This window comes from Puma concolor, chromosome C2, assembly GCF_028749965.1.
Source record: "Puma concolor isolate L17-30 chromosome C2, mPumCon1.1.hap2, whole genome shotgun sequence".
Lineage (NCBI taxonomy): Eukaryota > Metazoa > Chordata > Mammalia > Carnivora > Felidae > Puma > Puma concolor.
The window spans coordinates 44,046,194-44,059,414 of NC_141675.1; the positions used below are offsets into that span (position 1 = coordinate 44,046,194).

At 40.1% G+C, this 13,221-nt stretch overlaps 1 pseudogene; it reads right to left on the bottom strand.

Annotated features, from left to right (window-relative positions):
* Positions 1-741: 741 nt before the first annotated feature.
* Positions 742-7,613, bottom strand: LOC112849993 (large ribosomal subunit protein eL15 pseudogene; annotated as a pseudogene).
* Positions 7,614-13,221: the final 5,608 nt, after the last annotated feature.

Below are 13,221 nucleotides of genomic sequence, written 5' to 3' on the forward strand. Positions count from 1 at the left end.
AGTATTAGCAAATCAGTTTTTAGTCATCATTACAATTCACCAAACTGCTGCATCCTACAACCATACATAGGCTAATCCAAAATTAAGGTTAACTTGCCATCGTTTAGAAAGTTAAAAAAACCTGCAAAATGTCAAACACATTTCTCAGATTTGAAGAAAAAAAGAGCATTTGAATACATATTTGGAGTAATTTAATCTCCTGACCTAATAGAATTAGAAATTCCAAGAGACTCAAGTTCATAAACAGATGAAACTTTAGGATGAGAATATATTAATATCATGCTTGAACTGCTAACTTTGTAATATTTACAAATGAAATTTCCATTTCTCAAATATTTTTAGAAGGTGTTGGGTCAAAGAGATTAAAGTCAGATGTACCCCCATACTAAGTCAACACAGATGGCTGTAAATATTCAGAAAATTGAGCTTATCAGGAAACAACAGCTGGCTACATTATAAATTTGTGAAAAAAAAAGATAATTAAGAGGACAAGACACATTTTTACCCGTAACATTAATACAGATTTTTTTTTCTTGAAACAATGCGAAACAAAGCTAGCCTGGTGTTCTAAGATGTGCTTTTTTAGATACTCTGGTAAGAGAGAAATCACTATAACCTTGTTTAAAATTACCCTTTATTTGAAAGAAAATTTTGAATTTAAGAAAGAAGTGGCAAACATATTTTAAAAAATATTGACTGTCATAAATTGTTTATTAGGTTAAGAATTTTAATTTACTTACATTAGCAGTAACAGTGGAGCTGGAGGGTACTGCGTCTTCTCCAAGCTGCCTCATGCGGAACTTGTGACCCTTTCCAAGGCCACGCCTCTTGGGGCCTACAGGTCAATTCTTGAATCTCCCTGTGCTTGAGAGCTAGTTTGCTGATCCAGTGAGTGTCGGGATTTCTTCTGACAGCTTTACGTAATGGATCAATGGGGATAACCTCAACGAATTCGTACGTGGGATCTTCACCAATCCAGTAAAAATTCAGGACTCTCAGAGCCCCATGGTGGCATCCAGCTTATTCCTAGGCAAGAGTGAAGACTTGGGGCAAACTTTAGCTGGTTAACACCATGATGGACAGGCTTGCCACAGGTTGCACCTTTAGGAACTGGGCATTTGTAGTCACCACAGTGCACGTGAATCCGATACATGACATAACCTTGCTTGGCGTTGTATCCCAGTCTGGGGGCTTTAGCACGCCGGGCTGAATGGGGTACCCTGTAAAGCGCAGAGTAACTGGCAGTACTGAGAATAAAGCGCATTACATCAGACTGTGTCTTTCTCCATAGCTCCAGGATGTACGTGTAAGCGCCCATCTTGGTTGACCTTTGAGTGAAATGGCTGCTGCCAGATGGAAAGAAAAAGAGCTTTCTCCCACAATCCCTTTTGGGCACCTCTTAATTTTTTTTTCTAAGTACTAAATAGAGTAGTTCTCAATGTTTTACCCCAAGAATCCCTTTATTATTGAAAGATCACCTAAAACTTAGTTTATTCAGGTTTTTAATCAAGAGTTTTTAATTAGCTTTTAACAAACTTGAAATCATGTATTTTCAGGAAAAATACTTTTGAAAAGCTTTTTTAAACCTATACATTTTTATTTGAGGAGGTATGTTTAATTTTTTTTATACCAAAAATAGGTGGATAAATATTATTAACTTTGCCAGGGGTTTCTGGCCTCAGGCTGGGAATTACAGAGGTCTATGTGCCAGACACTTGTATATACACATACAAAAGTGAATAGTACATGGTTATTAAGAATAAAAGATAAGTTGTGATGGACGATGGGTGTTATATGTAAGTGATTAATCACTGAATTCTACTCCTGAAAACAAATTGCACTGTATGTTAACTAAAATTTAAATTTAAAAAAATAACTGGAAAAAAAGATAATTAATATATAGTCTCTAACTATACAAAAGAAAATAATGCATGTCTTACATGGGGTTATAAAGCAGAAAGGCACACCCAATGAGATACAAATCACTAAACTGCAAGGGAGATTAACAAAGTGGGGTAATAGAGATAAAAAAAATACTGGGCTCTGGAAACTAGGGAAAGGAAGCTTCACGGACGAGGAAGCAGCTAAACTAGAGGGGAATGACGATTTCAATGAGTGTGTTGCAAAGGAGTCTTTAAAACTGGAGGAAAAAAAGCACCAAGTCAGAGAAGCAGGCCATTTAAAATATGATGGAGTGCTTATTTTGGGTAAAAGAATGTCTAATGAGACTATAAAACAGAAATGAAAATGTCATCCAACTAAACCCAGAAAGAATGCAGTTCTATATTTCTCAATATCAACTTAATGTAGAATTTGGGCTGGACTACAGAAATAACAAGAGAGTAAATGTTTTCCCAAACACTAAGACTTGACATGATTTTGTTGATGTTAATTAGCCAAGGGATTGTCCTGCTGTCCACCACCCACCGCAAGAGTCCCTTGCAATCAATGCCACACTTAGCAAGAATCTTCCTTAATGGATATTGTCTCTGCCCAAAACAAACTACAGACCTTCCTCAACTTATTATGGGGTTATTTCCTGATAAGCCTATCCTATGTTGAGAATATCTTAAGTTGAAAATGCATTTAATACACTTAACCTACAGAGCACCATCACTTAGCTTGGCCTACCTTAAAAGTGCTCAGATTTGTTAGCCTACAGTGGGGCAGAATCCTCTAACACAAGCTTATTTTATAATAAAGTGTGGATTATCTCATGTAATTTATTGAATACTGCATTGTAAGTGAAAAACAGAATAGTTCTAAGTTTATCAGTTGATTGTCCCTGGGATCACATGGTTGACTGGGATGCTGCCTAGCATCATGACAGTATCGCAATGCCTATCAGTAGCCCAGAAAAAGATCCAAATTCAAAATATGAAGTGCAGTTGCTACTGAATGTAATCGCTTCTGCACCACAGTAAAGACAAAAAAAAAAAAAAAAAAAAATCATCAAGTCAAACGATTGTGATCGCCTGTAAAACAAAAACAGTATGAAACAAAACAAACACAAATCCAAAACAAAACTAAGAGACCATCACAGCAAGCTTTGAGCCCGCATAGCTGACCTGTGCCCCAGCATATTTCCTCTCCTACTCCCTCCACATTAAACACCACGCAAACAGTAAAATAAAAGTCCACATCAACCTAAAAATCTTACTGGAACACTGCTGTGTAACTAGATGTTGTCATCTTCCTCCTCTACCTACTAAATATTCTCATTCATTAAGCTAGGGAATCATTACAATTATTATTGTTTTAGATTTCAAAGGTAGTTCAAAGTCCCAGAACAAACACACCAAAATTACATATTCTTCTTCGTCATCACTGAGGATTAATTATCCCAAGGCCTACCATCTAAATCCCCATTTCCTGATTCTAAGACTAGTGTAATGTTTTACCTCACATCATACAATTTAACAACTGACAATATACACAAAGACATTAAAAGTCCCACAAAAGTCAAAAGTAAAAAAAAAAACCAAAAAACACGCAAAAACATCTGTACGTGGCATCACACAGGCTAAACTTAGCTAAAGACACAAAAATTTACTAGTTTTACTAAAACTATGGGCATCTTAGGAAGTACTTGAGAAATTATCGGTTTACTAAAATAGGGTACAAATTTCAGGTGGGAGCAGAACACTAAAACCACGTTATATTCTGACAGAAGCCTTAGCCCTGACCATACCCCTTGCCCGGCTTCCTGCCTTGTGGTCCTTCTGGTTTCAGCTCCAACTTCAGTTGCTCTGGGAAACCTTTCTCACCCACTCACTTCCGCTCAGCACAGCAATTAAAATACATGCCCTTCTACTCAGGCCATTTTGTCAGCTAGCTTGTTAGCCCTTTCCAAATTGTGAGCTCTGGAATGAATAAATCCCACATCCGAAGGTCAGGCAGAACCCCGATTAAGAAGCAGAACGCAGCCCTTCAGGCTACACCAATCGGAGCCTCGGTGGGAGGCGGCACGTGCCCACTTCTCGCGAGAGCAGATACCAGGCGCCAGCGCGCAATGCGCATGCGGAGTTGGGAATGCGGACCTGGAGACCAAAAACTACTTATCCCAGAATTCTGTGGGCATGCATCCTCCTTATCCAGGACTATGTTTCCAAGAAAGCCCTGCAGGATCTCAGTCCGTGTTGGGAAGCTTTTCTCTCATCAGAATGCAAACGGCAGGATTAACCCGTATGTTTCCTTATGCTGCCGAAGCTGAGGCAATCCCTAGATTTCCCGGGATGGTGTCAGCGAAGCCCCGTTTCGACTTGTCATAGTTTGTTAGACCATGATGTCATTAGAAGTTCTGAGAAATCGAGATTTTGCAAGGAGTAGAAGGATCAGGGAAACAGCTGCGCCCGACCCAGCCTTGTGCCAAGCAAGGGCAGATGGCTGAGGATGCCCAGGTCTTCTTCAACTCACACTGGCCAGGATGGTGTCTTGGTCCCCAGAAGCCCTAATGTTCTGGGAGTCACACTGTGGTGGCCACCAGGCTTCAGCTCCCGAAGTCTTCGTAGGGGCAGTGGAGTCGTTGGCTGTTCTCAGTATCAATCTGCAGGGAAACGACCTAACGGGGCTCCAGACCTCCCTTCTCCCTTGCTCCTAATCTTCAATTCTACTGTATTTCTGCTTCAGAGACTCAACTCTGCAAGTCTGTCTGCAAGGATCCACATCCCCCACCCTGCTTCTCCCATCCCCTAGTCCCTAAATCTTCAGCCTCTACCCTCCAACAGTTTCTTACTTTGTTTCAGACCCTACAATCCTGTGCTGTTTGTTAGTATTGTGGCATCATTCATTGTTCCCTCATATTGAGAATGCCACATCTCTAGTGCCCCATTAGTGCTGAGACTCTAGGTTAGCCAGGGGCTTTCAGAAACCTGCCTGAAGAAAATAGTTCTGTATTTGGGCTTCAGTGTCCCCACTTGAAGCCCCATATGAAGCCTCTTGGATTCAGGACATAGAGAAGAGATAATGTCAAGATGAATCACCTCCTACTGATGATGGCAATACCTTTCATTGGGTATGGAGACAGTTATTGCCTTAACCAGAAGGCCCAGTCAGTCAGACTTTCCTAGCCAGGAGTGTAACCTTTTCCTTCTACCCCACAGAAGAAATAAAAACCCTAGGCCTCATTACTCCTCTCCAGGTACTTCTGGCTCGGGTCAGTTATGTGACTGTGTTTGGCAATTGCAGGAATCAAGGTCATGCTTGGGAGCTAGAAATAGAACCCGGAAGCTACTGATGCACATGGGTGGTGCTGTTACTGGGAGGTTATGAAGACATTGCTGCTCTGGGGGAGGACGCCCTTGAGAGGAAGGGGAAGTTAGAGGACCAGTTACATTTCAGTTTCACAGCTATCAATGATTCTTGTGTGCTCTTGATTAGCTTACATTCTAGATCTAAATTTCCCTTTCTAGATATACGTATAAATGGTAAAGGGGCATAGAAATGGAGGATAGTCCTCACTGACACCTTTTCACTGCGTTAAAGGCATTCTTACCACGCAAGAAAAGTAGATTATTTTTAGGTTCTAATCACACCACCAGAGGGCACTATCGACTGTCTGAAGAGCAATTTAGTTTACAACTTCATCAGCCCTGTTATGTTGTCATAGTTTTTACACATATTACTTAGAAAAATGAAACAATGTCCCAGTAAAGTCATTAATTTATTTAGCACCAACATCAGAAGGAAAACCAGTCTGTTAAACCAGAGGTTCCCAACCTTGTCTCATATTGGAATCTTTAAGAGCTACTGATGCCTGGCCCCTGTCTCCAAACATTCCGATTTCATTTTGATAAGGGGTGCAATGTGAGCTTCAGTACTTTAAAAAGCTCCCCAGTGATTCTAATGTGCGGCAAAATTTGGGAACGGCAGCAAGTCCTCTGCTCAGTTTTAATAAAGGAGTGTGAACCTGATCTAAACGTTACATGTTATCAACTTCATAAGAGAAAAGCAGGAGTCCTTAGGGAAGCAATTCCAGGAATGCACTTGATGCCGTTCCAACTGGAAGCAATGATAGCCTCTCTGTGCTATTTAGTGTTCCCAAGAACAAGAGCCTTACTGGAGTGACTAGAGAATTAGGTTGATAGATGATAATAATAGCAGCTTTCATTTATTAAGCTTTTATAATGTGCCAAATATATCTTACCCTTAACAGGTTTTAGCTCATTTAGAATAAAAGAATAAAAGGCTAAAAGCTATCATTATTTCCACTTTACACATGCAGAAACAGGTACAGAATGGTTGAATAATTTGCCACAATCACACAATACAGCTAGCAAAGCCTGGGTTCAAATCCAGATAGTCTTGTCTCCTGGAGCACAAACTCTTTTTTTTTTTTTTTAATGTTTATTTATTTATTTTTGAGAGAAAGAGCACAAGCAGGGGAGGGGCAGAGAGAGACAGAGGGAGACACAGAATCTGAAGCAGACTCCAGGCTCTGAGCTGTCAGCACAGAGTTGGTTGCAGGGCTTGAACTGACGAACTGTGAGATCATGACCTGATCCAAAGTTGGATGTTTAACTGACTGAGCTGCCCAGGCACCCCTCACAAACTCTTAATCACTGTGCTATTCTATTTCCTAATCCACAAATAGTGAATTTTTTCCTTTTCTCCCCACTTGGTCTATGTATTTAGTTTTCACATCCTTTTTTGTCCCTCCTTCATTCTCTACTCATCTCCAAGGCCTACATGTCTGGCCATTGTTCATTTTCAGATTACTCAAGTTTCTAGCACTATATAACATTCTTGGAAGATACAAGGCTATAACATTTCCTCACTATGTGGCAGGCCCTTCACTAAAAACTTTATGTGTATTATCTCATATGAGGCTTACAATAGCAGTTTTAAAGTTGAAGAAACAGGCTTGGTGAGGTGATGTAGCTTTCTCAGCTGATATGACTTGGTTTCAAGCTGTTTACTCTGGCATTTCCATCTGTCTTATGAGTCCCAGTAAGTATTTATCAAAAAGGGGAAAAAAGGGAGGAAAGGAAGAAAAGATAGGAAAGAAAAAGGAAAGAGGGAAGATAGAAAGAAAAGAGGGAAGAACTTTTCTCTGTTAAAGATATTATGAATATTCTAGAACAGGTCCAAATTCCCTTAGTCTGAGCCTGAGTGAGGAGATGGTTTTCCTAATGTCATTCCACCAGGATGGAATTCTGAAGCAACATTATGTGAGATTTGCCTTTGGCTTAGGCTGGTATCTTCTTCTGGGTATTTATCTTGTGTCCCCCACTAAGGAGCAAGTTCTGTGTCTCCTACTCCCTCACTTCACTCAGCATGTTGGCTTATATGTAGTAGCAAAGAATCATCAGGTGCTTTTTAGATGTGGATGATACCTCATCTTGCTCATTCCCCTTGTTCTACTGATGTGGAAACTCAGGTCTAGGGAGATTGTTGGCACCAAGACCACTGTTATTGTAAAGCTGGGATTAGAATTGACTATCAGCTGGTGGCACCTGGGTGGCTCAGTTGGTTGAGCAACCAGCTCCTGATTTTGGCTCAGGTCATGATCCCAGAGTTTCGGGATTGAGCCCCAGCCGGGCTCTGCTCTCAGTGTGGAGCCTGCTTAAGATTCTCTCTCCTTCTGCCCCTCTCCCTCTGCCCCTTTCCCGCACTCTCTCTCTCTAAAAAAGAAAGAAAGAAAGAAAGAAAGAAAGAAAGAAAGAAAGAAAGAAAGAAAAAATATAATTGACTATCAGCTGAATGCTCTTAGCACTCATCCAAACTCAATAAATATTTGTTGACTTGTGGATTGATTTATTTTACTGTCAAAATAACCTGTAATGGGATTGGTACAATACATTATACATGTGGAAACGTAAGACTATTTCATGAAGTAGTTACCACTGTAAATAATTTTTGGCTGTAATAAGATTTCAGATTCATTCAGCCAAATAGTTTACTGAATGGTTCTCAAAGTTTGGTCTGGAGATTAGCAGCATTAACATTGCCTAGGAATTTGTTAGAAATGCAGTTTCTCTGACTCTGCTATAGACTTACTGAATCAGAAAGTGGGGGCGAGGCACAGCAAAAAGTATTTTAACAAGCCCTCCAGGAATGTCTGATGCATACTCAGGTTTGTGAACCACCGGTTTGGTGTGAAGGGTCTGTTTGGTTTAAGAAATATATAACTCATGAAAAGACTAAAGATTTTGTATAATGGGATTTTTTAAAAAATCAGATAACCTGCTTACATATTACCTTTATTAGGACTTGTCTGGCCCAGGAACAAGAAAATGGTCACTTGAAATATTTTGACTTCCCCTCTTTGTCCACCCCTCCCCTGCTCGTTCTCTCTGTCTACCTCTCTCTCTCTCAAAAATAAACATTTAAAAAATATTTTGTCAAAAATTCAGTTTCTACCATAAAATTATTCTCTAGAATAAACCTTTCTGAAAAGATATAGGATTAGACTCTCATGACAGAAGCAATGCAAAGCCAGGAATTGCAAGTATATGTATTTAACAAGATGTACCTGTTAATAGATACAGGTTACCTGTTAATTAGTACAGGTAGTTCATAGAAAATTCTGTTAGTTCATAGTTCAAAGAAAATAATGTCAACTCATGAAATAAATATCTTTATACGAGGTAGTTAACTTATATATGTTTGCCTGTGTGGGAAAAAGGGAATATGCACATAGAATGTTTCAATCAGAGAGCTCTGTGATTAGTTAGGAAACAGTTTTCATACAATTTCAGCAATGACCTAGCTCAGTAGAGGATGCTACCAGTTCTTTCAAATTAGGAGTCATTCTATATATGGAAATTCCAGAAGGGGCCACTCTTTTTTTTTTAAAGTTTATTTATTTATTTTGAGAGAGAGAGAGGGAGAGAGACTGCATGTGAGTTGGGGAAGGGCAGAGTGAGAGGGAGAGAGAGAGAATCCCAAGCAGGCTCCATTCTGCCAATGCAGAGCCCAACTTGGGGCTGCAACCTATGAAACCATGAGATTGTGACCTGAGCTGAGACCAAGAGTCAGACTCTTAACCAACTGAGCCACCCAGGCACCCCATAAGGGGCTACTCTTGACTACGACAGAAACTGAGTGAGCTAGGCATAACCCAATCTGGAGGTCACCAGAAATGTAAATTGTCCCTCTGAGCAAAGAAGGCATCTATTGCATTAGCCCTGCTTTACTGAGTGAAAAGGTAGAGGTGGAAATGTGGGTGTGTGTATGCGCGTGTGGCATTGAGTGTAAGGAGAAATTTACTTTCTTTCAGGAAATTGACAACTGTAGCCCAGAGGACTATTCTGAGAACACTGTGAGATTTTGTAACCTTTGGAATTTACCCATCTTTGTTATTTACTGTTTCTGCCTGTTTGTTTTGTTTTCCTAGCATTAATTAGGAGCAAATATATTCAAAAGCCAGAGTAACTGAAGAGAGATTTTAAGAGTAGTCTTGTGGGAGAAGGAATCCCAAGGCAAAGAGTGGGTACGGATGGAAGCCGCAGAAGGAAAGGAAAGGACAATAGGCTGTGAAGGTACCAGGGTGAACAAAGCAAAGGGCCCATGTGGAGATTGTCTTATGGCCATACATGACAGTAGAAAAATGGGAGTAAAAGTTGGCTTTGGTGGCAACTTGGGCATATGTGCAGTTGCTACCCGACTTTCTAAATTGTTTATTTATATTTTGAGACAGAGAGAGAGAGAGGGAGAGTGAGAAAGCATGAGCAAGGGAGGGGCAGAAAGAGAGGGAGACAGAAAGAAACCCAAGCAGACTCCAAACTGTCAGCATGGAGTCCGACGTGGGGCACGATCTCAGGAACCATGAGATCATGACCAGAGCAGAAATCAAGAGTCAGATGCTTAACCAACTGAGTCACCCAGGCACCCCGCTACCTGACATTCTAAACTATCATTCACACTTTCTTTAAAGCCCAAGACAAGTTCTGTATACCATTATACTTTGGGTTGCTATAGAAATCCTTTCTACTTTAATAACATTGGTATTTTAAACTTCTAGGATGGCTTGCCCACCTTGCTTTGTGCCCTAATGAGTTGGCCTCTTTAAGTGAAAAACTGCAAAAAGACATGAGGTGATATACCAGTAAGAAATTCTTAGCTGGGATATTTTGTTCCTTTAGATAAGTGTTTCCCGAGTAGAGATTCTTAAAGATGCTCTGAACATTCATGTTTTTGAAACACAGTGTGTTTTGACTTCTATATTTTTAAATGGAATGAATAAAATAACTACAAATTACCCATGAAAGCAAAACAATGTGAAAGACCCTAAGTTTTTTCAGTGAGGAATTGAGATATAGAGGACATCAGATGAACATCTGCTGGGTACTGTTGCGCACTCTACTCTGCTCCGTGAGCCTGGGAATGTTACCAGAAAAAAGAGGAAAGTCATGGAGGTCAAAGAGGGAGACCAACTTTCTGCTACAGCAGAAAATTGAAAGGATTGCATTTTATGTGGAAGAGGCTCAGGAGTGAAAATGCAAGGAGGCACCGCTCTGTATTCCTTCTGGTCTCTGTATGATGCCTTGATGTCTGTCTCCAGGCTTCTTATATTTATCAATCCCGCAAATGTAGAAACCAATCCTAAACTTTTCTTCAGGCCGAAAGACGGCCAATCCAACTTCACTATCCTTTCCCAGTCTGTTAACAAATGATGGGATGCTAGCAAATGGCAGGGGCACCCATAGCACAAGTGTGGGTTGATCAATAAAGGAAATGCATGGTGTGATTTTGAAAGCAACTCTACATTTCTATAGATGCCAGCAAACTGATCTAAACACGAAATGTAGTAGGATCCACTTGAATAAGAGATAATGATCTTTGTGTCACTTTATTGTCTGAGTGACAGTCTCTGAATGCCCTAGCTTTGCACATGCTAGGGTCTCAATGCCAGACTATCAGTGGAGATCAGGGATGCCCAGCAAGGTCCTGGCAGTCTTCCAAAAGAGCTCCACAGCTAGAACCTACTTTTGCTTGAGGCCTCTAAAATTCCCATTAATAACAAGGGTTCTACTAAAATAATATGTTTTCTAGAGTTACATTTGTGATTATTACTCTTTGTTTCAGCAAAACCTTAAAGAAGAAAAGTGAGTCTACACTTTTCTTCTGGAGGGCATGTTACATGGAACGTCAGAGAAGTAATATTAGAGAGGACCTAAAAAAGAAGCAAGACAGTAAGTCAAGGGAAGATCTGGAAACAGGTTCTAGGTACAGGCAACAGCAAGTGCTAAAATCCTAAGAGAATGAGTAGCGGATGGTCAGAAAACAGAGAGAGGGCTTCTGTGTCTGTGGCACCATGAAATGGTAGGAAATGAGGTTGGACAGAGACAATGAGGTTGACCAGATCATGCAGGGCCTCACAGGCCAAGAAAATTCAGTTTTGATCTGAATACCGTGGGAAGCCATTGGAATGTTCTGAGCATGAAAGTGACACTGTTTCTTTTTCTCTTATTTAAAAAAATTTTTTTAATTCAAGAAAATGTTTATTTATTTTTGAGAGAGAGAGAGAGAGAGAACAAGTAGGGTAGGGGCAGAGAGAGAGGGAGACCAAGGATCTGAAGCAGCTCCGTGGAGCTGACAGTGGAGAGCTGGATGCAGGGCTCAAACTCAGGAACCTTGAGATCATGACCCGAGCCAAAGCTGGACACTTAACCAACTGAGCCACCTAGGTACCCCCTTTATTTAAAAATTTTTTTAGTCTTTAGAATTTTAAAATGTTTTCCTTAACATAGCAAATATCTTAGAACGCATTATTTACCACTGAACTCCAGTCCACATCATTTTTTACGTTAAATTCTGAAAGGAATACTTATGAAGTACCTACTATATAATTGAGGTTCATACAATGAGCTTTACTCTGCCTCTAATTAGCAGTATGATTTGGGTAAGTCTCTTACCTGTTACATGTCTTGTAATCTTAAAAAAAAATCCACATATTTAAAGCACACAATCTGATAAGATATGACATATGTATTCACCAAGAAACCCATTATGAAAATCAAGATAATGGACATATTTGGGGTGCCTGGGTGGCTCAGTCAGTTGAGCGTCCAACTTCGACTCAGGTCATGATCTCACAGTTCGTGAGTTCGAGCCCCGCATCAGGCTTTGTGCAGACAGATTGGAGCCTGGAGCCTGCTTCGGATTCTGTGTCTCCCTCTCTCTCTCTGCCCCTCCCCAGCTTGCACTCTTTCTGTCCCTCTCTCAAAGATAAATAAACATTAAAAAAAAAAAAAAAGATAATGGACATATCCATCATTCCCAAAAGTTTGCTCATGTTCCTTTGTAATCTCTGTCACCTCCCTGTCCATCACTCAGACCCAGGCAACCACTGTTGTCTGTTACTATAGTTTGTATTTTCTTGAATTTTATATAAATGTAATCATTTATTTAAATAAGAGTATATTCTATTTTTATTGGGTTTCTTTCACTCAGCATAATTATCTTGAGATCTATGTGTGTTGTTGTATGTATCAGTAGTGTATTCCTTGTTATTGCTGAGTAGTATTTCGTTGTACAGATAAAACAAAACTTGTTTATCCATTCATCTGTTGATGGATTTTTGGGTTGTTTTCGATTTTTTACTATCACACATAACGCTGCCATGAGAATGTGTACAAGTCCTTTTAAGGATATATGTCTGTCTTCAGATCTCTTGGGTAAGAGAACTAGGTGTAGAATGGTTGGACCATATGGTAGGTGTATGTCTAATTTTCTAAGAGACTGCCAAACTGTTTCCAAAGCTATTATACCATTTGACATCCACATAAGTTGCTCCCTGTCCTCACCCACACTTGTTATGATCAGTCTTTTTAATTTTAGTTATTACAATAAATGTATAGTGGTCTCTAATGGCAGTTTTGACTTGAATTTCCCTAATGATCAATGCTGTTGAGCACATATTAGAATCTTAGTGCCCAATGCAATGGTAATAAAAGGTAGGGCCTTTGGGGGGTGATTAAGTCATGAGGGTGGAACTCTGATGAATGGGAATTGTGCTCTTATAAGAGATTCCACAGAGCTCCCTAGTCCCTTCCAGTAAGTGAGAACACAGCAAGAAGTCAGCAGTCTACAATCTCAAAGAGGTCTCTAATCCTACCCTATGCTGGCACCTTGATCTTGGAATTCCCAGCCTCCAGAGCTGTGACAAATATAGTTGTTGTTTATAAGCTGTTTAGTATTTCATTGTAGCAGCCCAAATGGATTCTGTTATAGCAGCCCAAATGAATTATGACAGTGGCTCTCTACAAGCCAAGGAAA